The sequence below is a fragment of the Vipera berus genome (assembly GCF_964194415.1).
Source record: "Vipera berus genome assembly, chromosome: 1".
NCBI lineage: Eukaryota > Metazoa > Chordata > Lepidosauria > Squamata > Viperidae > Vipera > Vipera berus.
The window spans coordinates 27,526,015-27,553,494 of record NC_138202.1 but is presented as its reverse complement, the minus strand read 5'-3'; the positions used below and the strand labels follow the sequence as shown (position 1 = coordinate 27,553,494).

Below are 27,480 nucleotides of genomic sequence, written 5' to 3'. Positions count from 1 at the left end.
GCTGGTTAATATTGCAGCTCTGCTAAATATGTATGATAATGAAGCATTCTTCACCCACTGGGAAATTACCCTAATCAAGAGCAATGAAAGAGCAAACAAACTAGCTATCAAACCCAATATCACATTTACTCCTTTTCTTAGATTGGCATTCCTGAAAGTTAAATACTGCAACCTGCTGCTAAATCAAGGTATTGCCATATACATACTGTACATTAATAGAAGTTTTTAAGTTCATATAATTTCCAAAGCATGGCTAAACATTGTAAGAAGAGAGCCATGTCAATCTGTGGTAGCCTGGAATTAGAAGAAATCCAGTAGCCCCTTTTGGAGACTCCTAAATATAATTAAAAGGGTCAGCTTTATAGTGAAAACAATCAGTGGAACAGCTTGCCTTCAGAAGTTGTGGGCACTCCATCACTGGAGGTTTTTAAGAAGAGATTGGACAGCCATTTGTCTGAAAAAGGTATAGGGTCTTCTGCTTGAGCAGGGGGTTGGACTAGAAGACCTCCAAAGCCCCTTCCAATTCTGTTATTAAGTTATTCAGCTTTCATGGGCTACAGTTCACAAAAGAAAGACATCTAATGAAGTGAGCTTTGGTTCACAAGTGCTTTGGTTCACAAGACTGGGCAGTCTGAAAAGTTTAGCTAGAATTTCCCAACCTGTTCTTCATATATTTAGGCTGTGATTCTAAATGCATTTACAAAGGAAGGTTTCCTCAAATTCCCAACATCCAATACAATTGAGTCACTTGGATATGTTTGTTCTATGAGCGAAGTTGATGGGCAATGAGGATATGGGTCAAGAGGAGTCAGCAACATCCTCAGGTATGACACACTTCGGAGTAATTTGATGGGCAAACACTAATTTAAATATCGAAATGACTGGAGTTGTATGATAAACACAGCCAGAATTGTCTATGTGTCAACATGAAGAGTGGTCGGTGATCTCTGAGTTTGGATGTTTGCTTGCAGGCATTTTATTTACTGATTAGGTAACATCATCAGTGTTCAACATACTATTCAGTGTCACTTTTTCATTTACTAACATTTCATCAAGTTCACCAAACTCTTGCGTGATCTCATATAAAATTGCTGAAATTTCAGAAGATCGCACACAAAGTTGAAATTATGCAAGACTTGGCAATTCTGTGAGATTTTGCGCATTGAAAAAAACCAAAAAGATTTTTTTTATTTAATGTTGAGATTGCAACAGGAAACATCTTGACATCACCCTCATGAATTCTAATCATATGAAAGTATGTTTTGTTCAAGCATTGAAAGCTTAATGTGACTTTGGCCTCTGTGCTCAGCTCAGCAAACCATTGCTAAAACAAACCTTGCTTTAGCTAATATCTGAACTCTGTCATAATCTGGATTTATATATATATTAACATATTAATATTTAATATTAACAAAGTAGCTTTAGACTTATTCTTCACCAGTGGAATTGTTCTTTGGGGTTTAATAAATCTTCTGGCTTTACTTTAGATAATCAAGCCTCACATATGGAACCTGCTTGGAAAAGGATTCTGGTACTCTAATCTTTTTTATCTGGAAAACTTCTCCAAAAATTTCGTTGCAACTTATTCAATAAGCCTTTGGTGTGGAAACACTCTTTCAGGTATCACAAACTTTGTTTTCTGGTTTCATTGTCCTAGAGGGGCTAATTTTTCTTCTGTGCTTCAGTTTTACCTCCCATTTCTGAGCCTTTCCCTTATTAATTAAAATTAATGATAAATACATTCCTGCTGATCACACGATGCTGGGTACAAGCTGCATTTATCTATAGTTCTAGGCAATGCTTGGAAATGAAGCCCATTCTTCTGCCTCACACCATTAGGAAATGGTAGGGTGTTATTTGTTTAGTTATTAAATATATACGTTGCCCATCTCACTGTCAAGTGTCACTGGGTGGACAAGCCTTTCTATTTCTTCTGTGCAATCTTCACTTTCTTGCTTGCCTCCTGCCATTAGTCAATTCATTTGGCGTGGGGGGGGGAGGTTACTTCAGTTACGGGAGTAGAGCAGGGAAGATCTGGGTTTGAACTCCTGGTCAACCCCTAATTAATAAATCTCTTTTGGGAGCTTGGTTGTTTGCTTGCGGATGGTTCATTGCCTAGTCATAACTGACTAGGTAACATCTTCAGTGCTGAACATCAACAGTGATGATGTTACCTGATGATGATGTCAGATAAAGAAACATCTGAAAGCAAACAACCAAACTCAGAGAACATCAAGGATTCCCCAGTTCAACTCTTGAGCTCCAGACATAGATAAGGGCGGGGATTGTGTGTGTGTATGATGGGTTTGGGAGGAGGAGATTTCAGATTCTGGCATTCCGCCATGAGTGCCGCTGTTATGTCTCATTACTAAGACTTTTTAGATAAATAATATGTCTGCAATCTGTTTGATTTGTCTTATTCATTGGACCCATGACACTCTTCTATTGAAATCTCTTCTCATTAACAACCTTACTGGGAAAGAGAAAATAGACCTTGATTGAATTATCATGGGTTCATGTGGAGTGATGTATATCACTCTGAAAAGTGCCTCTCTACTTTTCAGCCGTGTCATCAGCTGAGAGTTTGGGGTACTGTATGTGACATGGGATGGCTATTGCTATATGATATGTCTGCTGGAAACTATGATACAATTCCATAGTTAACTGCATGTGAGGCTTTGCTTTTGAAGTTAGATCGTCTCCCTGGATGCCCAGCAGTGTTCTTGCTTGAGCTGCTGGGCCGAATTTAGGGACTGACAGTATGCCACGATTTCTGGAGTATACCAGATTTATGGTGCTTGAGGATTTAATCAAAGCCAAAATCAAGCAAAGTGTAATGTATTGGGCTTGCTTGTTAACACCACATGGTAACAGCTGGTAGGTTGCTAGAGCAGAGAGCTAGCTAACGGCTCACAGCATCTCAGAAAACCCATCTCCAGCGCTGCCATTGGTTGCCCCTAGGTGGCAATAGGTTGCTTCGAACCTATTGGCCGTCACCTAGGGGCCAGGGTATAAATTGCTGCATCTGCAGCCCTGTTCTCCAGTTCAGATCCTGCAAGCAATAAACCATAATCTTTGCTGAACTCACTCGCCTCATCTTCATTCCTGCGCAACAAACCCAGTACACAACACTGGCGACGAAGGTGGGATCCTGCTTCTCCGTCGAAGCTGAAAGTCACTAGGGGAGAGGCAGTGCACGCCTGGTGGGAAAAGCAAATCCCCCCTCCTATGGTCAGCTAGCTAAGCCACGCTAGTGACCACACGCTCAGAGGGCCAGTCCCTGGGCAACGGAGAGGCAGGAGTTGAAGATGCTGAGATCCAGCCACAAAGACCAACAGAATGCCCAAGGTCGGAAGGCTGTGAGAATTCGACATCAAGCAACCAGAAGGATGGCCCTCATACCTGTCCCAGGTTGAGAACTACCTTCAGGAGAACCAGGTTGCAGAGGATGGACTGAAGGCCGCCACGCTGCTTTGTGTGTGCGGCCCAGCAACGTTCGATCTGGCTGAAAACCTGTTTGCGCCCACGCCATTGGAATCCATATCCTACGCCGAACTGAAGAAGAAGCTCGGAGAACACTTCCAACCAAAGATGTTGGTGATTACATGGCACTACACCTTCGAACAGTGAATACAGCAGCCGGGAGAGACCGCATCCAAATACATTGCGGCCTTGAGGCAGGCCGCACACCTGTGTCGATTTTCAGACGTCGAAGAGCGACTTCGAGACCGGCTTGTCTGCAGCCTCTGCAACAGAGAACTGCAGCAGAAACTTTTTGCAAGAGAAGTCCTGTTGTTTGCTGATGCCCAGAATGAAGTCATGGCAGACGAAGCTGCTGGTGGAGCTGTCCGAATGATCCAGCCCGCCAGAACGATGTAACATGAAGAAGCCATCCACCACAAGGACACAGAACTCACCGAGGACTCCGAAGAAGACGACAAAGTCGATAAGTTGCACAGACAACCCAACCAGCAGCTCTGCAACAGCAAGCGACAAGAGACTAATTACAAGGCAGATCTCTTGCCTAGATGTCCAGGTTGTGGCGGCTGCCACCAACACTTGGACTGCAGGTTCTGGATAGCCACATGCCGGGCCTGCAGAAAAACCGGCCACATCGCATCCATTTGCAGAGGTTGCCAGAGGGACCGGCCATCGAATCGCCAGTCGGAAGATCCGACCAGGAGAGGTACCGGGGCTGTTCAGCATGGGGTTTTGCTTAAGCCGTAGAAGTGTCTGCCGTACCGTACTGCCCCCTTAAACCCAAGTACAGAGTTCAGGTGGAGCTGCAAGGGGTCCCCTGTAAGATGGAGCTGGACACAGGCTCCGCCGTTTCCATTATTTCTCTGGACACATTTAATTTCGTGTGCAGTCGCAGTAGGAGATGGGCCAAGCTGAGGCCCTCTGATATACTTTTAACAGATTTTCAGAACGCAAAAGTCGTAGTCAAGGGTGAAGCCACCTTAGCCGTTAAATTTAAGGGGTTTTCAGGGCACCTGGATGTTGTTGTAGTAGGGTGCCAGAGAACGAGCCTAATTGGGCTGGATTGGTTTGATACACTAGGCATCCAAGTAACGTATCAACCGGACACAAGTTGCGAGTCTAGCATCAGTTTGCGAGGACTTTGCAGACATATTTGATTCAGCTCTAGGAACTTACACGGGCCCGCCAATAACATTCAAACTAGACCCAAACGTGGTTCCCATCAGGATTAAGCCTCGCAGGGTCCTCTTTCCCCTCAAGCACAAAATAGACATGGAAATGGACAAGCTTGTGGAACAGGGCATTTTGCAACCAGTAGATGGTGGGGAGTGGGAAACTCCTATTGTAACACCACGTAAAGCCAATGGGGAAGTCAGAGTATGCGCAGACTACAAATGCACAATTAACCAGGCCCTTAAACAGCACACATACCCAGTCCCAGTGGTGAGCCACTTCCTGGCATCTTTGCAGGGTGGCATCACTTTTGCGAAATTAGATTTGGCACAGGCCTATCAGCAACTACCTGTTGATGAGGCCACGGCTGCAGCACAGACAATTGTGACCCACAGGGGGGCTTTCAGAGTAAAGCACTTGCAATTTGGGGTCAGTGTAGCCCCAGGCATTTTTCAGGGAATCATAGAACGCACACTCAAAGGCATTCCAGGGGTTTGCCCCTATTTTGATGACGTGCTTATTGCCGGAGAATCCACAGAAGTGCTAGCAAGGAGGCTCAGAGCCGTCCTGCAGAGGCTGCATGAAGCAGGCCTCAAACTAAAAAAGAGCAAATGCAGTATTGGGGTTCCCTCAACTGAATTTTTGGGGTTTCGCATTGATGCTACTGGCATCCACCCAGCTGAATCCAAAGTAAAGGCCATTCAGATGGCACCTAGCCCTAAAACAAAAGGAGAGCTGCAAGCATTCTTGGGCCTCCTCAACGTCTACCACGCATTCCTTCCTAACAAGGCCGCAGTGGCAGAGCTGCTTCACAGGCTCTTAGATAAAAAAGCTTCTTGGAAGTGGACCAGTATTCATGAAAAAAGTTTTCAGAACCTGAAGGCACTTCTGTCGGTCAGTTCCACTATCACTCATTTCAGGGAGTCTAAACCAGTCTGCTTAGCATGTGACGCATCCCCATATGGGGTGGGTGTAGTCTTGAGTCACTTAGAGAAAGATGGAACCCAAGTTCCCATTGCATTTTATTTGAGGACACTGTCCTCTGCTGAGCGTAACTACACTCAAATTGACAAGGAGGCATTGGCCGTGGTAGATGGAGTTAAAAAATTCCATGACTGGAATGGCAGGGACTTCACGGTCTTCACAGAGCACAAACTGCTAGTGAGGTCATTCACCACAGACAGACACCCCATATATTATCCCCTAGAATGCTGAGAAGGTCTATTTTTTTATCAGCATACACATTTAAGTTGATTCACAAACCCGGCAAAGAAATGGGCCATGCAGACGGCCTGAGTAGGCTTCCACTGCCACAAATCGAACCAGATCCAGCCCCAGCAGCCCGCATATTGTCCATTCAGGACTTGCCAGAGTTTCCCCTCCATGCTGGGGACATAGCTGCAGAAACAACAGCTGATAAGACACTAAGTAGAGTGCTTTCTTGGGTACACACAGGGTGGCTAGATAAGAGCCCAGGCCCTGAATTTCAGAGTTATTTTACTAGAAGACACAAGCTATCAGCTCACAAGGGTTGTATCCTATGGGGGAACAGGGTCATAGTCCCCATCTCACTAAGAGACAGGGTCTTACAATCACTGCATGAAGGTCATCCGGGTATTGTCCGTATGAAAGCTTTAGCTAAGCTACTTATGGTGGCCAGGTTTAGATAAGGCAATTGAAGCCCAGGTGCATGGATGTTACACATGCCAACAATCAAGGCCTGAAATGCCGTACGCTCCAGTTCACAGGTGGGAGGAGACTCACACTCCCTGGTCTAGAATTCACATAGACTTTGCTGGGCCTTTTCAGGGACAGTTCTTCCTTATAGTGGTCGACAGCCACTCTAAATGGCTTGAAGTAATTCCAATTGCTAACATGACTACTGCTAGGACCATCCAGGTGCTTAGGAAACTCTTTGCCACACATGGGCTGCCAGACATCATAGTATCCAACAATGGAGCCCAATTTACAGTGGCAGAATTTCAGGCATTCCTGAGAGCAAATCTCATCAGGCACACAACGTCGGCCCCGTTTCACCCTTCTTCTAATGGTCAAGCTGAACACATGATCAGGACCACAAAAGAGTCACTGAAGTGTATAGTGACTGGGGACTGGCATCACAGATTGGCAGATTTTTTACTTTGCCAGCATTCCACGCCCTGCACAGCTACAGGGAAAAGCCCAGCAGAGCTGCGCTGGGGGAGGCGACTGATCACAAAACTGGACAGGTTGCACCCAGATAGGGTGGCAGCAGAAGCTTTGTGCTCAAAACCCCCGAGGGGGCTGCAAGTGGGCGATGGGGTGTGGGCCAGGAACTATGGGCATGGGAATTTGTGGGTGCCTGGAAAAATTACTAAAACGTCAGGCCCCCTCTCTTACGAAGTGGGGCTGGAGGGCGGGCAAGTTGTCCGATGCCACATTGATCAGCTTAGGAAGCGTTTCCCAGAATGGCCACAAAGCGAGGACTTCGTCACAAGTCCTTACCAAGGTCCACAAATCAGCAGCCAAGCCGGCCCATGCATAGACTCTGAAGGCTCACACAGCCCAAGCAACGAGGAGTTGGCCGTAGAGGAGGGGAGCCCGGATGTGCAACATGGGTCCCCTGACGGAGAAAGCCAACCTGTTGGCTACAGCTGCTGTGCTAACTCTGCTGAACAAACTGACTCTGGGGTGGGCCAACCTGGAAAGTCCACCCAGAGAGCACCGAGCCACTCCGAATCACTTGAACTAAGAGACACTAGTCTACCCAGCCCGGCGGGCAAGCTGGTAGGCCAGGACGTGCCTGTTTCCCCAAGGCGTTCAACAAGGCCATGCAAACCTCCTGCTTATCTGAAAGATTTTGTTCTGTAATAATAAAACTATAATGTTGTATGCACACTTGTATTTAATTCTGACCTATAAGATTGTAATGGACAATGGAGCTATAATGTTGTAAGTACTTTATTGTGCTGCTAAGTGGAACCTATTCACACCAGTGTTAAGTCTTTGTAAAGTGTATTGCTGTAATTACTTTCTATTGTTGCTATAGTGTTGTTCGTTCTAAGGGGGGAGGGGTGTAATGTATTGGGTTTGCTTGTTAACACCACGTGGTAATGACTGGTAGGTTGCTAGAGCAGGGAGCTAGCTAATGGCTCCCAGCATCTCAGAAAACCCTTCTCCAGCGCTGCCATTGGTTGCCCCTAGGCAGCAATAGGTTGCTTCAAACCTATTGGCCGCCGCCTAGGGGCCAGGGTATAAATTGCTGCATCTGCAGCCCTGTTCTCTAGTTCAGATCCTGCAAGCAATAAACCATGATCTTTGCTGAACTCACTCGCCACGTCTTCATTCCTGCGCAACGAACCCAGTATACAACACAAAGCATATTATCACCTAAAGAAATGCAGGGACTAATACTATGGATATAACTTATAATATATTCAGATATTATAACTTCAGTTGTGTAGCTAAACCTAAGAAAGGAAGGAAGGCTTGTATTGATTTTAGTTTTTTTAACTAACTCATTGCTCTAAAAATAAGGTTCATCCCTGCTAAAACATTCCCAACTTTTCCCTGTATAAGATCATCTCCATCAAATGTATATTAGTTTTTCTGACATAATTATATGCTGCCCAGTTGGTGTACAAGGATGACCTCACAGAGGCCTAGGGGTACAGGTAAGCAGGTCCATAAAAAAGGGCAATAGGCCCACGACCTCACAGATATACTGCCCCTACCAAATAGTTATACAGTTAAAGGGTGATGCCAAGTTTCTCAGCAGACACTGAAAGCTGAACTTGGGAATTCAAGAGGACTCAAGTAACAATGGATCTGTGAAAGTGAGTGTGGTACCAGTGCAGGGTTGGTTAAGATGTGCTTCCATTATTTCCCACATTTACAGAGAAAAAACTAACCTAATAATAACAGGAATAAAGAAAATCCGTTAAACAGCAGGCCAGATCAGCAGCTATATAAAACTTTATTTATTAAATTTATTGGCTGCCCATCTTACTCCAGGGTAACTCTGTGTGGCTTACAATATTAAAAGATAAAACTATATAAATAAAATACTACAAAAATATAAAAAATACAAAATATAATAGCTAAAAGATGGGGAGGGCAGAGGTAGGGTGAACAGGGAGGAGGTGGGATCTGATATTAATGTATCTGTTATGTTCTTAGTTCAGTTAGGCATTGACGAGGCAGAGTGTTGAAACAGCAAGCAAGTTTATTAACTAACAACAGAAGCAGCCCTAGAGGCTGCTGAACAGCTATATATACAGTTCGCCTCTAGGTGGCAACCAAGAGGTTTAAAGTAAGAGTTTCCTGCCTCAAACATAATTATCAGCTTGGAGACAGACAGTCTAGGTTGCAGTAACAGAAACAGGTAAGCAATCCTACACTTAAATACAGCAATTAAGGTCACACATTAAGCAAGTGATATCAACAGTTGAGGCCAATACATTACATTATCAACCACCTCCAACAAGAATCCCCTCCTTTGGAGCCCCAAACCAACTGGCAGAGCCCAGTCTTTAGGCAGTTAGAGCAGGGCAGGAGGGTTGGAGTGGACCTCACTCCTGGGGCAAGATGTTGCAGAGGGCAGATGCAATGGCAGAGAAGGCCCTTCTCCTGGACTCTGTCAATAATTCCTCTATTGTCTTTTTAAACTCCTGATAGACCTCCAACATATCAAGAAGAGAATCTTGATCCACACAATATTGCCATATTCAGTAGGTATTGTTAGTTTCCCCCATTGACCTTTCTGAGTATCTTTAGCTAAATCTTATGGATTTAGCCCTGTTGTTTTGTCTCTTGCTATATTATTGTTTTGTTGTAGTTTTCAAATTGTTATGTATGGTTCAGGCAATGTTGATAACAAAGTAGTATAATAATAACTAAGCAAGCCAACCAAGAAATAGAAAATAAGTTTGTGCTATAAGTACCTGAAGATCTCTTTAAAGAGCATAAAACATTGGCAAAGTGCTATCTTACGACCCATGTACTCGCAACAATACATTTCAAGCCACAGATTCATTGAGATCCCATATTTCTCTAAACCAGTGTTTCTCAACCTCAGCATCTTTAAGATGTATGGAGTTCAACTCCCAGAATTTCCCAGCCATCTTGCTGGTCTCTGACTGTAATAAATTTCATGTTTAGTGCTGCTTGTGATGTCATTTTATAGTTGCTTCTCTAATGTGAGCAGATGTAGTTTTACAAAAAATATATTCTAATGCACAGGTGTCAAACTCGATAGCGTCATGTGAGGTATTGTGACTTATTGTGACTTTTTTGCCTTTGTGGAGCCTGGTTGGATGTGGCCTGCATGTGATGCATCTGGCCTTCAGACCACCAGTTTGACACCCCTGATCTAATGCCATTGCTCATAAATGATTGGTTTGTCAAGTTATAGGACCACCATTTTGACACCCCTGATCTAATGCCATTGCTCATAAATGATTGGTTTGTCAAGTTATAGTTCCCAAGTCAGTTTTAGCTTTGAAAGAGATGTGTTTACAATATTAGTTAAACCTCTATAAAGGGATGAATCCATTCAACTAAGTTGATTAATTGCAGGTAGGCATAAATTCTCAAAAATCCCCTGTTGTTTAATTAAAATAGAAGCAATGGCTATAATTTGAAATTATTGTATCCATATTGCATGCAGTCCATCTTGCTTATCTCAGTAAAAGCATTTTCACTGTGGAAACAATCTTTTAACCTAAAAGTTTTTGTATGCATTCAATCTTTATATAGTAAAGAGTTATCTTTATATAGGTAGTTGGGATGATCTAAAAGAAAATCAAAGGAGGGGGAAAAAGGAACTAAAGATTTCATCTGCAGTTGCTTGGCCATTAAACCATTTAGTAATGCATTTTATTGAAAAGCAATTTACCACTGTAAAAGGGAAGAGTGCATATTCCCAATTACTGTATCAGCTATGTCCCAGGAGATAGTTCCATTAGCATACAGATAATGGTGACACAGATGCATTAATTGATTTAGTTGAAATGCATCAAAATCAAACTTCAGATTAGGTACAGCAAAGCCTCCTTGATGCTTTAAACAGTTTAAAACAGAACTGGCAAATCTAATACAATTTCTCACACTATTCCATTCAGAAAGCTTGTTCTTGGATAGAAGTAATAATTTAGTATTGAAAAATAATAATTTGGGAAGTATCATTTTAATTATCTCAGATTTTCCTATAACTTGGGAAGGTTTTTTCCCCCCTCTTCATTTTGATCATATTCCCCTTTAACCAGTGTGAGAAGATAGAATTTCAACTTAAAGTTGTTCTATATCATTAAGGATAATAATTCTTAGAGATTTGATTCAGCAAAAGGTAAGTTTTAAATGAGCTATGTATTCTGTGTATCTTTTAGTTTCTATATTTAATTTCTTTTCCTATATTTTTGCATACCAAGATTATATGGAATGTATATAGAATACCATTTATTGGATTGGATTGGAAATAAAAATATATACACTATGTCAATACAAAATTGTTAAGTTGATGGTATTTATTTTTAGTATTAATGATTGTAACTTGTGAAGAAATTCTTAACAGATTGGGTGTCCAACAAGGGGAGGAAAATATATGGGGGGCAAGTGTAGAGAGGCAAATATATATATGCAGGTTTGTGAATTGGTGTAATGGATGTCTTGTATGAAAGACCTTGGGGAAAGAGAGGAGAAGATGCTGCCTAGTAAACAGACAGGAAAGGCAGGAGCTCCAGTGTCTTAACCAGTGCTTTTTTGTAAAAGAAAAAGGTGCCGGAACTCACACATGTCATACAACCCGCCTTGCCTACCCTACAAGGTTCCATCCAAAAAAGGTGCTGGAACTCCGTTCTGAGCGTTCTATGAGAAAAAAAGCCCTGGTCTTAACGGCCAGGGAAAGAAACTTAGGAAGGACCTACCCTAATGGATCAAGCAGTTGAGAATGGTGGTGGGAAGTTTGTGCATTCAGACTTTCAGGATTCTATTCATGTAGACTTATGACAGAATAGAATTCGTTAATCTCGTTGTGCTTCCTCTCTGGTTTACCTAGGAAGGTTGACATTTTCAAATGATGCAAATTACATACCTGCACTATTGATTTTATTTTGTCCATGTTGGAAGGTGTTACTATACATGTTTTGCCACCATGGCTACTATCAGAGTCCTAGGTTGTAAAATGTAGACTATGGCTTTACTTCAGTTGCAAACAATAGAAAGAACAGGAGCCTTCTTATCACTCTGCTCAGTTTAATTGGTCTAAAGCACAGATGTCAAATTTGATTGTGTCATGTGACGTATTGTGACGTATCACAATGTTTTTGCCTTAGGGAGCCAGGGTGGGTGTGGCCTGCATGTGGTGCATCTGGCCCTCAGGCTGTCAGTTTGACACCCGTGGTCTAAAATAATGCCCCTCAGTGCTAAGAATGACTCTTGAACTGGCATATATCCTTCTAACTTATAAAATATTCCTGAATTCTAATTCTGAAGCCAACTTAATCTTCAAACATCTTGAGTGCATATCAGTTAAAGCCTTAGGTGTAGAATTAATGACCATGATGACTCATATTTCATATCCTGTGAATAGAATCAGTCCGGTTGTGTACAAGCATAAGTGAGATACTAATGTTGTTGATCCTTTTGGTTAAAATTGCAGCTAAGGTTTTTTTTCATCTTGATTTAAAAGTGTAATTGGGTAACATGAGCCAATCTGCAGCTTTTCCTTCTTCTGTTAAGCACATCAGTAGCACATCAGTATGGTCATCTTTCCAGCTTTTCAATATGATGTTTTCTTTTAGAATAAGTAATAATATATAAAATAAACTTATACAGTATTTGTCAATATAAATTAGCAGTCTTTAAAGACAAACGAGCACATCTTTAACATTTTGCAGAAATTAAATAAAAACATGCCTCATTCTAAAGTTCAAGCAAGAGTAGCTCTTTGAGGGACAAGAATAGTTTCTAAATTTGATAAATACATAAAAATAGAATTATTTACATTTATAGATATAAATTTGGTATCTGATATCAGCTAAGAGTTTCAGACAGTGAAAGATTAAAAATAAACCCTGTAACAAAACTTTTAGAATAAGAATCTAAAAACCAATAATCCAATTAATGTAATCAAAGAGAGATGGTCCGAAAAAAGATACTTCATATCAGAGAAATAAACTAACAATACCCAGCCATTCCCAATTTGCCATGAGTTATGTTTAATGCAATGAGGACCAAAGTTTTATATTGTAATATTATATTCAACACTAACTTCTGCCTGCAAAAGAATACAAAATCTTATCATTTAAGGTTGAAATGTTCTGGATATTCAGATAGTCCTCAACATATGACCACAATTGAGCCTAAAATTTCTGTTGCTAAATGAGACAGTTAAGTGAATTTTGCTCCATTTTAAGACTTCTCTTGTCACGTTAAGTGAATCACTGCAGTTGTTAAGTTAGTAACACGGTTGTTAAGTCCATTTGGCTTCCCACTTGACTTTGCTTGTCAGAAGCTTGCAGAAGGTGATCCCATGACTCCGGAACATTGCAACCATCATAAATATGAGTCAATTGCCAACTGTCTGAATTTTTATCATGTAACTCTAGGGATGCTGCAATGGTCATAAATGTGAAAAGTCACTTTATTCAGTGCCGTTGTAACTTCAAAGAGTCACTAAATGAACTATTTTAAGTCAACAGCCACCTGTATTTGTGAATGACCTTGAGAAAAGGAGTCAGAGCAAAAATGAATGAAGCAAATTTTAGAGGTTTAAGAGAAAGGAAATTTATTTATAGGCAATGTCTTTTGGGGGTTTAATCACATGTGCTGCTGGAGAACTAACGGTTCTCCAGCAACCTAGACAGGACGTCTCTAGTCCTGGCAGCAGTTAACATGGTGGGAATAATGGGTTCAATCTGATTGGTTGTTCAGAGCATGTGGACTATATATATTGTGCAACGTTACCCCAAAGCCCCAGTACAGCTCAGTCTTAGTTACAATAAAGCTATGTTTCTTCTGTACTCATCTGCCTGGCGTCTTCCCTGCTCTTCAGAACCCACAACACAACAGGCAATATATAGTAAGGATAAGCAAAAACTAGAAAATTTCCTACCAGGAGAAAAATCAAAGAATATGCATTCTATGCATTTGTGTCTGGGAAGAAGAAAGACAAAAGGAAGCATCCTCTGATTAGCAATCCTATAAAGAACAGATAGAGCAAGAAATGAAGAGGGCACACATTCTATCACCCATTTCTGATTTGAGATAGAGTGAAATTCAGGTGAAATTAAATTAGAATTCATTTCTTTTGCTTTTGAAGCTATTGGAATCTGAACTTTCTGATATGAAATTCACAACACAAATTTCAGTTGCTTATTAAATATTGAATAGTGCCACAAAATGGTTTTTATGAGTTTTCAGGGAATCCCCGAGGATATCTTCTCCCAAACTGTAATTAGCTTGTTTATATTTTCTCAGAATTTCAGCTCATAAATCCCAAAGGATTTGTATCTTGAAACCTTCATATTCTACAGCTGGAGAACAGTTTGACTCTCATCATTTGGTGTGTGCATGTGTGAATAGGATGCTCATTTATTGTAATTATGATGTCCTTGGAGGTTTGAGTAGTGAAGAAATATTGTCTCAAAGCCACACATGTACATTTTGTGTGGGACTGTTGGAAAATGAAGAGAGAGAGAGAGAGAGAGAGAGAGGGAGAGAGAGAGAGAGAGAGAGGGAGAGAGGGAGAGAGAGGGAGAGAGAGAGAGAGAGAGAGAGAGAGAGAGAGAGAGAGGGAGAGAGAGAGAGAGAGAGAGACAGACAGACAGACAGACAGACACAGACACAGAGAGATGTTTTTGGGTTGTTAGAGGAAAGAATAAATATACACCTCTCTTTTTCCTGTTTTGGGACCTTTTCCAGTGGCATATAAGGTATTTGGATAGTGACTTTGTTTTCAAAGTATTCCACCTTAACTTGTAACATTAGTTTCAGAATATAGAGTTTTAATTATGGAGTCAACTGGCCTTCTGAATTTGTTTCCATGCCTGTCAATATTTGTTATAATTGACAATTCAATGTCGATTGATGTGTAGATTGCTTGAAATGGATCAGCCAGTGACTTAAATTAATCTGCTCTAGAGATTGCTGGGGTCTGTTTACTCAGATAGTAGTGAGAAGGGGTTGGAGTTGTCTTTTGGTTGTTCTTTTGGAGCAAAATAGGTTGAAAATTTCTATCATTGCTTCCTTCCTCTTCCTCTTCAAGGAAATGCTCTAAAATTGTGTTAATCGTCATTGGTGCTGTGTTTTAGATTTAATGGACAGAAGAGCTAAAGAACTACCGTAGGTCATAATCTTCAGAATATTTTAATAATCTTTTCGATCTCTCCTTAAATATTTCTCTTTGGGTTGTTTTTAGGTTTGGGAGGTCACATTCACTAAGGAAAATCTGGTGCTGTGAGATTATTTTCTGATTTTTCTTATTACCATGATATAAAAAAAAGACACTGAGGCCTTAGACAGAGTGCAGAGTAGAGCAACAAAGATGATAAGAATTCTGGAGGCTAAATCTTATAATGAACAGCTAAGGGAACGAGGTATGTTTAGCCTAACAAAGAGAAGACTTAGAGGGTGACATAATAGCCATCTTCAAATACCTGAAGGACTGTCACAGGGAAGTGGAGGTCGATTTATTCTCCAAAGCACCAGAGGGCAGAACAAGAAGCAATGGGTGGAAGCTAGTCAGAGAGAGAAGCAACCTGGAACTAAGGAGAAACTTCCTGAGAGTGAGAACAGTTAGTCCATGGAACAGCTTGACACCCCAAGGTGTGAATGCTCCATTGCTGGTAGTTTTCAAGAAAAGATTGGAGAATCATTTGTCCAGGATTGAATAAGGGGTTCCTGCCTTAGGCTTGGTGTTGGACTAGAAGACCTCCAAGGTCCTTTCCAGTGCTATGATTTCTCCTCCTTTTTCAATGGTCTGTTATTTTAGCAAGAAATATATCTGTCTTCCTTTGTTTTGTCATACAGAGTGCCATTGGCACAGGAGAAGAGGCCCATTAATCTGTAATGACAAAAATGGGGAATACAGTATCACCATGGCTCTTGATGTGTTTTATTTTGTGTTTCTTGCAGTTATTTGTAAAATATTTTTAACAATTTATAATTGCTCAGAGTCAATGGGAATTGGCAGAAATGTATTGTATTGTAAAAAAAAGGTAAAGGTTCCCCCGCACATGCGTGCTAGTCGTTTCCGACTCTAGGGGCCGGTGCTCATCTCTGTTTCAAAGCCAAAGAGCCAGCGTTTGTCCAAGGACATCTCCGTGGTCATGTGGCCGGCATGACTAGACGCCAAAGGCGCATGGAACGCTGTTACCTTCCCACCGTAGTGGTCCCTATTTTTCTACTTGCATTTTTACGTGCTTTCGAACTGCTAGGTTGGCAGAAGCTGGGATGAGTAACAGGCGCTCACTCTGTTATGTGGCACTTGGGATTTGACCCACCAAACTGCTGACCATATGATCGACAAGCTCAGTGTCCTAACCCACTGAGCCACCACGTCCCTATTGTATTGTATTGTATTGTATTGTATTGTATTGTATTCATATATAATTTGTATTCATAATTTTTATATAATGCCAGGTGACAATTGATTTCTCATTGTATATATAGTAATAACAATATTTTATTTTAATGTTAATATTTTAATAATACGTTGTTATTACTATCTCATTTGCCTATCCCAGGTCTTTGAGAAGAATGCTATAGATGGATAAAATCCCCTCTAAATATCTGGCTGACTGTGGGACCAATCATAATAATAATGTGTTCAAGTGTGAAACAGATGAGCACTGATTGGCTTCTGGTTCTCGGTGTTCAGTTATTTTCCAGCAAGTGTTGCTTGGCTGTTAGTTTTATATGAGCTGTTTAGACTTGCAAACATTTATAGAATCTTGATCCTGGCAAATAATGAAAATAGCTTTAATAGTCCGGGCTGCATTTTAAAATGGAATCGGAAAAGTGAAGAGATAGAATGACTAGTTGCCTGGAGCATTTCTTACTGAAGATGCTTCCAGGCAGTTGTTAGTGTTATCAAAAAATATTGTGAAGCCAGTTCCATTTAATGGGTTTATCATGGAAAGAAAAAACAACTGAAAAAATTATGGGAGTGAGGCCAGAGCAATTACAAAATTCTCCTGGGAAGTTTGTGAAACAACATTTTGCTTTACTTAGGAAGTCCCTAAGCTGCTCTGCGGTGGAGAAAAAAGACAAGATTGATAGTATTACTTCAAATTCCAAGCGGAAATGGGAACTGTCCAGCTGGGATTTCATTTAATCAGAGTTGGAAAGATTATGAATAAGGCTGTGTTTACCAGCCTCTCTGTGTTCTTTGCTTCCTTTCTCCCACAGGCCACCATGATCTACAGCAGATTACAGAGCTGTATGTTAGCAGCTGGCTACCTTGCTTATCTCCTGGTGGGTGCTCTCATCTTCCAGGTTCTGGAAAAAGATGCTGAGAGACTACAACAAGGCATCACCTTTAAAATGAAGGAGGACTTTCTGAAGAACTTCACTTCCCTCAGTGCAGCAGAAGTCAATATCTTTGTGGAGGTAGGTCATTCTTTCTGAACTGAATACAAAAAATAATGAATCCAAAAACTGTGGTGCTTTGAATGTCATCAGTGGAGGGTTTTTATGAGTACATTTCATACAGTATGAAACTTTGAAAAGGAGAAACATTCTCAGTTACTGTATGATTCATGTAGCCCATTGAGATGCAACTGGCACTACATATTATTCTTTTTGATGCCAGATCAAAAGTTCCTTTCCTTTCCTTTCCTTTCCTTTCCTTTCCTTTCCTTTCCTTTCCTTTCCTTTCCTTTCCTTTCCTTTCCTTTCCTTTCCTTTCCTTTCCTTTCCTTTCCTTTCCTTTCCTTTCCTTCCCTTCCCTTCCCTTCCCTTCCCTTCCCTTCCCTTCCCTTCCCTTCCCTTCTTAATTATGAAATTGATGTATTAAGCTGTATGTATTAGACATTTTAAAGAAAAGGCTATGATATTTTGAAAAGGTTTTATTTTTAGTTCAATTTTATTTGGTAGACATTCCTAGAATCAGAAGACGCAGCTTAATAGCAAAGGCATATAAAGATAAATGTTATTTGATAATCAGTTATGGTTATTTAAATGTCAAATGTCACCTTAATTGCAGAATCTGATGGAAACCATTAGGAGGGGGATATATCCAGCAGAAAATGAATTCTCTGATGAACACAACAATTGGGATTTCAGCAATTCTTTCTTCTTTGTGGGTTCTATGTTATCCACAATAGGTAAACTGCTTATGTTTCTCCCTTAAATGTTTGTTTATTTATTAATCACATTTGTATAGCCAACCGTCTCATCAAAAGCAACTTGGGGCAGTGCACTTGAATACTGATTGTATTGAAATAATCTTCCTTAGAAACATTTATTGCACTTAGTTTTCAAGAGTCATTTTTATGCTTCAGACTCCCAGACCTTATCTTCCTCTTTCTTATAAAATCAAACAAACTGTAATTCATTTTTGTGATAATTGTTAAGTTAATACGAAACAGGGCAGCATATAATATGTACAGAGTGATGCAAAATCATGAACTGGAAATTTCGAGTACACTTGCTTTAACCCATATGTAGAAAGAGACTGATCTTATCAAAAGGGAGACAGTTAAGATAAAATGCAAAGGTGTGGAAAGACTGCTCATAAATATAAATAACTTTTGAAAAATCCATTTAACCCCATTCCATTCACCAAAAACCTCACAGGCCCATACATGATGTTTTCTCGTGTTATGATACAGCAATGTTGTGAAACAGACTGCTGTGGGAAAATCTTCTGTCTGATGCGAAAGGTCACTGTAATGAACTGTTAGCCTAGCCCCAATGACAGTCCAACTTTTTAAATTATTTAGAGACATTTAGATTTTTTTAAAAATATTTTTTTAGACTTTTTAACATTCTAAAGAGCCATTTTAGTGCAGTGGTCAAGTGCTGGCCTGGAAACCAGGAGACTGTGAGTTCTAGTCCTGCTTTAGATGTGGAAGCTGATTGGATGACTTTAGGCCAGTCATTCTCTCTCACCCTGACACACCTCAGAGGGTTGTTGTTGTGGGAAAAATAGGAAGAGGAAGAGAATTAGGCATTTTTGCCACCTGGAGTTACTTACAAAGTAATAAAGGAAGGATAAAAATCTAATAAATAAATGAACACATTTTATGCACAATTCAAGAAAATTTGTGCAAAATCACAGCTTTTATTCAGCTTGTCATACCAATTCTTCTAAATGGACTATATTAAAACCACAAACACTTTCCCGCAGATGCATTTCTTCTTTACGCATTATCATGTCTAGTATATGAGAGAATATCATTATTTTATATTTTCCACATGGGAGACATATTAACAATCTTCTCCCACTTACTAAACGCATGACAAATACAAGGGCAGCTGATAGGGATATTGTCAGTATTTGCTTGAAATTGTGGTGAACAAGAAATTGTGGGTCTCTTGGGAAGGCTCAGCCTTTGGACTTGATGTGTCCCAGGCTACTTTAACTTTTGGCTAGCTCATTTAGAAGAACAGATAAATAGGTTTTCTGATTATTTTGGGTTGCTTGGCTAAATCTTCTTGGGATTTCAGCCTAAAACAACAATGTCTGTTCTTTAAACCATGTAGAACATGTTGCTTATTTCAACTGCATGCTTAGAGTGCAAATAAACGTGAGTCAATGCAACTGAAGGACTATTGTAATATGAGAATATTCTGATAATAGAAGTATTCTTATTAAAATCTGTGTGAATTATTTAAGATCCCAAACTGTTTTGGCATTGGTCACTAGAGCTGTTTCTCAACTCCACTACACCCCTCACAAGTTGCCATGGAATGGTCATTCTTTTTGTACAAAGAAGAAAATGATAAAAGACATGCAGAGAGGCCTCATAATTACCTATAATATCTAGGTTTAGTTCTAGCCTCAGCCACTTTTTTTATCTTGGTCCTAAAAAAGTTGCATATCTCTAGTAAAGAAATCCAGCTATTCTGATAATCAAGGATGGTTCCAGAAAATGAAGGCCCCATAGTACTCAAGGAACTGGAAGATGGCATCTGGAAACTTCAAATTAATGGCATCCTTGAAGGAAAAATAATTGCTTTTTAAACTGTATCTTGCTTGCAAAGGCAGGAAGGAGGTACTGACCAATAATAAATAATATGCATCTTTAATTGGAATTCTATTTTGTCATTTGCTCAGGATAATGGGGAAACCTTTTGTTGCAATATAGTCATAATGCTCACCAGCATATTCTCTGTGACTCTCATGTTTTGACAGGCTACGGAAACCTCTCTCCCAAAACGGCTGGTGGTCAGCTTTTCTGTGTCTTTTTTGCTCTCTTTGGAATTCCTCTGAATATTGTCTTTTTGCAGCATGTTGGCAAGATGCTCTCCATGGTCTGTGAACGGTTAGCTAAATGGCTGTATAGGAAAGGTATAAAGAAGGTAAAATAATAATAATAAAACTTTATTCCACTATTATTTCTGAAAATAAGCCAAAGAGCTTAAGATGATAATTTAATTGAAGAACAGTGTGATTCATGCTTCAGTCATGCAGAAACAACCACCATTTAAATCTGTTTTGCCGCTGCACATTACCAACAAAACACATCTGTACTAAAGTTACAGTGATGTAGCTATCAGGGTATATTGAATAGCCATGTAATTTCATTAAATCCATTTCTGGAAACAAAATATTTCTAGTCCATTAATTTGATTTATGGGTCAGTTAATGTGCACAATCAGAGGCTGCAAAACTCAAATGGTTCATTTAATGCAGGCCAAACCAGAGCACAATATCTCAAATTTTAAAAGAAATCTGCTCCTGTTTTACTGAAGTAACTCCAAATTGCATCAAATGATTGTACCTTTGTTGTTGTTAGTTGCGAAGTCATGTCCGACCCATTGCGACCCCATGGACAACATTCCTCCAGGCCTTCCTGTCCTCTACCATCTTCTGGAGTCTATTTAGGCTCACGTCTACTGCTTCAGTGATTCCATCCAGCCACCTCATTCTCTGTTGTCCCTTTCTTCTCTTGCCCTCAACCTTTCCCAGCATTAGGCTCTTCTCCAGTGAGTCCTTCCTTCTCATTAGGTGGCCAAAGTATTTGAGTTTCAACTTCAGGATCTGGCCTTCTAAAGAGCAGTCAGGGTTGATATCCTCTAGGACTGACTGGTCTGAATGCTTTGCAGTCCAAGAGACTCGCAGGAGTCTTCTCCAGCACCATAGTTCAAAGGCCTCAATTCTTTGGCGCTCAGCCTTTCTTATGGTCCAACTTTCACTGCCATACATTGCAACCGGGAAGACCATAGCCTTGACTATACGCACTTTTGTTGGCAAGGTGATGTCTCTGCTTTTTAGTGTGCTGTCTAGATTTGCCATAGCTTTCCTCCCCAGGAGCAAGTGTCTTTTAATTTCTTGGCTACAGTCCCCATCTGCGGTGATCTTGGAGCCCAGGAAAATAAAATCTGTCACTACCTCCATTTCATCTCCATCTATTTGCCAGAAATTGAGAGGGCCAGATGCCATGATCTTGGTTTTCTTAATATTAAGTTTGAAGCCAACTTTTGCACTCTCCTTCACCTGCAACAAGAGGCTCTTTAGTTCCTCTTCACTTTCTGCCATTAGAGTGGTATCATCTGCATATCTTAGATTGTTTATATTTCTCCCGGCAATCTTAATTCCAACTTTTGATTTATCTAGCCCTGCCTTTCTCATGATGTGCTCTGCATATAAGTTAAACAGGCAGGGCGACAGTATACAGCCTTGCCGGACTCCTTTCCCAATTTTGAACCAATCAGTGGTTCCATGTCCAGTTATCACTGTTGCTTCTTGACCCGCATATAGGTTTCTCAAGAGACAAATAAGATGGTTGGGTACTCCCATCTCTTTAAGAACTTGCCACAGTTTGTTGTGATCCACACAATCAAAGGCTTTAGCATAGTCAATGAAGCAGTAGTAGATGTTTTTCTGAAACTCCCTAGCTTTCTCCGTGATCCAGCGTATGTTGGCAATTTGATCTATAGTTCCTTTGCCTCTTCGAAATCCTGCCTGTACTTCTGGTAGTTCTCGATCCACATACTGCTGGAGTCTAGTTTATAGGATTTTAAGCATAACTTTACTAGCATGTGAAATGAGTGCAATGGTGCGATAGTTTGAACATTCTTTGGCACTGCCTTTCTTTGGAATTGGAATGCAAACTGATCTTTTCCAATCCTGTGGCCACTGTTGAGTTTTTCAAATTTGCTGGCAAATTGAGTGTAGCACTTTTACTGCATCGTCTTTTAAGATTTTGAATAGCTCAGCTGGAATACTGTCACCTCCACTAGCTTTGTTGTTGCTCAGCTTTCTTAAGGTCCACTTCACTTCACATTCCAGGATGTCTGGCTTGAGGTCAGTGACCACCTCATCGTGGTTATCAGGGACGTAAGCTCATTCTTGTATATCTCTTCTGTGTAATTTTGCCACCTCTTCTTAATCTCTTCTGCCTCTGTTAGGTCCCTGCCATTTTGGTCCTTTATCATGCCCATTTTTGCATGAAACGTTCCCTTCATCTCTCCAATTTTCTTGAAGAGATGTCTGGTTCTCCCTATTCTATTGTTTTCTTCTATTTCTTTGCACTGCTCATTTAAGAAGGAATTCTTATCTCTTCTAGCTATTCTCTGGAATTCTGCATTCAATTGGGCGTATCTTTCTTTTTCTCCCTTGCCTTTCGCTTCCCTCCTTTCCTCAGCTATTTGCAAAGTTTCCTCAGACAGCCATTTTGCTTTCTTGCATTTCTTTTTCTTTGGGATGGTTTTAGTTGCTACCTCTTGTACAATGTTGCGAACGTCCGTCCATAGTTCTTCAGGCACTCTGTCTATCAGATCTAATTCCTTAAATCTATTTGTCACCTCTACTGTATATTCAACAGGGATATGATTTAGTTCATACCTGAGTGGCCTAGTGCTTTTCCCTACTTTCTTCAGTTTAAGCCTAAATTTTGCAACAAGAAGCTCATGGTCTGAGCCACAGTCAGCTCCTGGTCTTGTTTTCACTGACTGTATAGAGCTTCTCCATCTTTGGCTGCAGAGTACATAGTCAATCTGATTGTACCATTAGAGAGGTTTAATCTAATCTCTGCTTTAATATGATAAATTTGAAGCAAATTATTAGGCAGAAATGTCTCCCCTCTCAACCTGAAGCTCTCCAATAGGCAGAATACTGTAAGTGACTCCATTGTCAAACTCTTCCTAAAACAGGAGTATACAACCTTGGAAACATTTAGACCTGTGCACCTCAACTCTCAGAATTCCTTAGCCAGCATTCATGCAGAATTCTGGGGAATTCTGGGAGTTGAAATCCTCAAATTTTAAAGTTGCCAAGGTTGGATACCCCTGTCTTAAAATATTTCTCTTAAGCTTTGACATCTAATCCTGTCACTTAACATAATCAAAGAATACAATCCAATTTTTATTATTTAACTTTTTGTTTTTACCCTTTCCTCTTAGGACCAAAGCTATCCCAATTTTTCTCACTTGGTGTGTGTCATCAAGGCAATCTTGATTCTTGGTGATCTCATAGATATATCTTATTCATAATTGATTATGAGTGGTTTATCACTGTCTTCTAACATAGAGTTTGAAATGATGCCTTTGTAGTTGCCAGGCTTTCTATATTGCTGCTGCTACTTGAATAGACATCTGCTTAACTTAGCTGGGAAGCTGGAATGACCTTCACTCCTAGCTTAGATGGTCCTGGTGGGAGTATAGCCTTTCCCAACGTTCTTTGCTTATCCATCCCAGGAATATGTGCCCTGCCCCAATGACAGCACCGGACTTGAGGGGGGGGCAATTTCTCTATATCTTTAAAGAAGGCTTAAAAGATAGCACTCAGACCAGTACACCAAATTCATTGTAACATTGTGCAATAGAGTGAAAGCATAACATGCAGCCCATGAATACTCAAGTAGACCTCAACTTACAATCATTCATTTAGTCTCCATTCAAAGTTACAGTGGTACTGAAAAAACTAGCATACAAACGGTCCTCACGCTTACAACTGTTGCAACACCGCCACAGTAACAGGATCAAAATTTGAGTGTGTGGCAATCAACATGTATTTACGACCGTTGTGTCATTCCAGGAACATGTGATCTCCATTTGCATCCTTCCCAGTCGGCTTCCAACAAGCAATCAAAATGGGTGGAAACTCAATTTGCATAACAACTGCCTGATTCACTTAAGAACTGCAGTGATTCACTTAGCAACTGTGTGGCAAAAAAAGTCTTGTAATCAAGCATGGCTCACTTAGCAGCTGCTTTGCTTAGCAACAGAAATGGTGCTCCCAAATGTCATTGTAACTTGAGGAGTACTTCTATTAGATAGGAGACAATATAAGACCCTAGAGGTCCTGGAAATAAGTTAAGCAAGCAGGCAAAAGCAGCTGTCTGTACCAAGGGCAATTTTCTTGTATCAAATCAGTGTTTTTTCTTCATTTTTCAGAAAACAGCAAGGGGCTTGACGCTTCTGTTCTTCCTGGTTATGGGAATACTAGTGTTTCTTTGTGTGCCGTCGGTCATCATTCGAAAAATAGAGGGCTGGTCCTATAGTGAAGCCATTTATTTTACATTTATTACCCTTAGCACCATTGGGTTTGGTGATTATATGATAGGTAAGTTTTCCTGTAACTTTTTCCAAAACAATACTTCCTATTTGGATCATGATGGCTCCTATAGTACATTATGTTCTGATGCAGTTAAGAGACTAAAGGAGACTTTTACAATGGCTATACGGGTGAAAAGAAACTATTTTGGACATCCAAGGTACATGGCGGCAACCAACATGGTCACCATATAACACAAGGCTTGCTTGGGAACCTTTTTAGCCTGTGGGTGACACTGGTTGCTGAATAACATTCAAAGGAGTGTTGCTGCATACTTGAACAGCCCTGGGTGCGCTCTGCACAGTCCTAAGTTCAGTGGTCTGAAGCAGCATCCCTGAGAAAGCGAGAACAATCAGCTTCCATTTACTATGCAGGTAATACTCGACTTGCAACAGTTCATTTAGTGATTGTTTGAAGTTACAACTGCACTGAAAAAAGTGACTCATGACCATTTTTCACACTTATGACTATTGTAGCATCCCCATAGTCATGTGATTTACTCAGCTGTTTGACAACTGACTTACAGTTATGACGGTTGCAGTGTCATGTGATCTCCTTTTGCGACCTTTTGACAAGCAAAGTCAATGGGGAAACCAGATTCACCTAACAACCGTGTTAGTAATTTAACGACTGCAGTGATTCACTTAACAAATGTAGCAAGAAAAGTAGTAAAATGGGGCAAATCTCACTTAACAAACTTCTCACTTAACAACATAAAGTTTGGGCTCAATTGTGGTTGTAGGTTGAGGACTACCTGTAATTAAAGATGTGTGGATTTCAACTGCCAGAATTCCCCAGCTAGCAGATTGAACCCATTGGCTGAGTTCGGACAGCACACAGCATAACTATACTCTAGTGTCATGCATTAAGCAAAACAAGTTTAGTATTTTTAGATCCTAATTTTCTTCTCTTCTTGAGAAGATCCCCTTCCATTTAGTTTAAGCAAGAATTCCTTCCAACAGAGAAGACCCAGCTCTTCTACTACTTGTGCTTCCCTCTCTTTGGAGCAGACTATGCCAACATCAACAAGAAAATTCTGCATGAATGCTGGCTGAAGAATTCTGTGAGTTGAAGTCCACACATCTTAAAGTTGCCAAGGTTGAAAGACACTGATGTACATTGTTTATCTGGTTTAGAAGAAAACATCATGATCTAATTTACAACTCAGGGAGGGAGGAAATGAAGGAAGGAGAATGTGCAATCATGATGCAATTAAAGACAGAAAGGCATTACTATTTTGTTTATTATGATAGCATATAAAATATGTACCCTGCATTTTCACTGATTTTGCTCAATTTCTGATAAAATGGCATAAAATTAATAATATATACAGTGTAATAAAATGCAATGTAAATATTAAATGCATACGTAATAAAAACATATAACAATTTGTCATGAATAAAATAATTTATCATTATGTCTAAAACAGCCCTTAATCAGAGTACAACATCAGCAATTTAGCCTCCCTGGGATGTAGTTTTCTTCCTCTAAGTGAAGAAGTTCAGATAACATGCATTAGCTTTTTAAATTATTTTGCCTTATTCAGCTCTTCCTACTCCTGTGTTTCCAGGGAGGCAACATGACAAATTCTACTTCCCTGGCTATCGGATTGTGGTAGCGATTTGGATTATCTTTGGACTTGCTTGGATAGCACTACTGTTTAATTTACTGACAACATTACTGGAGGACCCAAATGAGAAATCCATTGAGGATTACCTTCAGGTCAAAACAGTCAGAAAAAAAAAGAAGAACTCAAAAAAAGTTCTATTTACTTCACTGGAAGATGGTTCAGCATTATGTTACAGTACAGATGGACAAAGCAATCAGTTATAATTGTACAATGCTACTTGATTTTTTTCATTGATATTTGATATCATTGCAGTATTTTGCTGGTTGCTTTGAAAAGTAACTGGCTGATTTTAAGTTATGATATTTTAAAATATGAAATAAATAGCATGCCTGCAAAAAAATTCCTACTTTCCACAGTACACATTTAGCCTTCATAATATATTCCTCACAATATATTTCCCCCAAATTCTGTAACCTCAATATTCAGAACTGCCATATTTGGTCTGCAAAAATCCAAATAATTGTCTAGCGATCATCCAGATTATTACAGGTCAAGGCTGTACTCTATGTGGCTGCCCAATATATATATATAAGATCATATAACCATAGACTGTAAAAGTTGGAAAGGAATTTGGAAATAATCTAATCTGTGCCCTTGTGCAGGGCAGAAATCCAGTATTACCACATACCCACAGTGACCAACCAGGGCAAAGAGTCTATTCCTCACCCCAACCCCAACCCCCCCACATAATGCAGTTCAGGGGGTTTCAAACTTAAACAAGCCATGGGATCTGTTTGAAAAAAGCACACACCAGATTCTCTGATTAAGAGAGTTGGAGTCCAAATGTCTAAATGGAGAAAAAACAAGCTCTCAACAAAAAAGTAAGCCTAGCTCACTTATCAAGAGGTTCAATTATATATAATAATTTGATGTACTATTTGTTCAAAAGTTTTAGACATTGGAAATGAGGAGACATGGTTCCCTTTTAAACTTCCCATGCTGATAGAAAAATTTGAGAATAGGTTATAACAGCTTTCAGCTGGATATTATTACAATGCCCTACTATAGAAAGAAGACACTGATTGTTATGGTTCTCAAAAGCCAGGAGTTATATAAACTCTTTTAATAAAATATGATTTTAGCTTATCTCTAAACCTTTTCTCTAAACTTGGAAAAGTTGAAAGTAGCTGAGCTGATATATTTCTTCCTGTAGTTAGGAATTCTGAATGCCCAAACAAGTTGTATGTTGAACTGAAATAAATTTGGAGAGAAGTTCTTGTTCAGCCTCAAGATTTCAAACATAGCAACAACTGATTTTGAAAATATACTTGGTTTACATTTAACTTGCAATGCAGCTCTTATCTGTCCCCATTGTTTCAAAAAAAAATCCCTCTAGTTAAATCCAGTTCCTAGAAATTACACGGACATGCTAATGTAAGTTTCTTTGCACTGTAACAGAAATAGATTGAAAAAATATCATGAAATAAAGCAGTGGCAATTTTGCAGTCTAGTCTACAGCCCAGAGATTTCCTGGTAGTTTCCAAATCAGAATCAG

General features: G+C 40.1%; 1 pseudogene across 1 annotated transcript; it reads left to right on the top strand.

The window, feature by feature from the left end:
• Window positions 1-785: 785 nt before the first annotated feature.
• On the top strand, window positions 786-26,188 carry LOC308664560 (potassium channel, subfamily K, member 16-like; annotated as a pseudogene). The gene is made up of 7 exons: window positions 786-824; window positions 1,795-1,845; window positions 17,041-17,241; window positions 17,837-17,957; window positions 19,991-20,157; window positions 24,196-24,364; window positions 25,926-26,188. The product of its transcript is annotated as a potassium channel, subfamily K, member 16-like (transcript).
• Window positions 26,189-27,480: the final 1,292 nt, after the last annotated feature.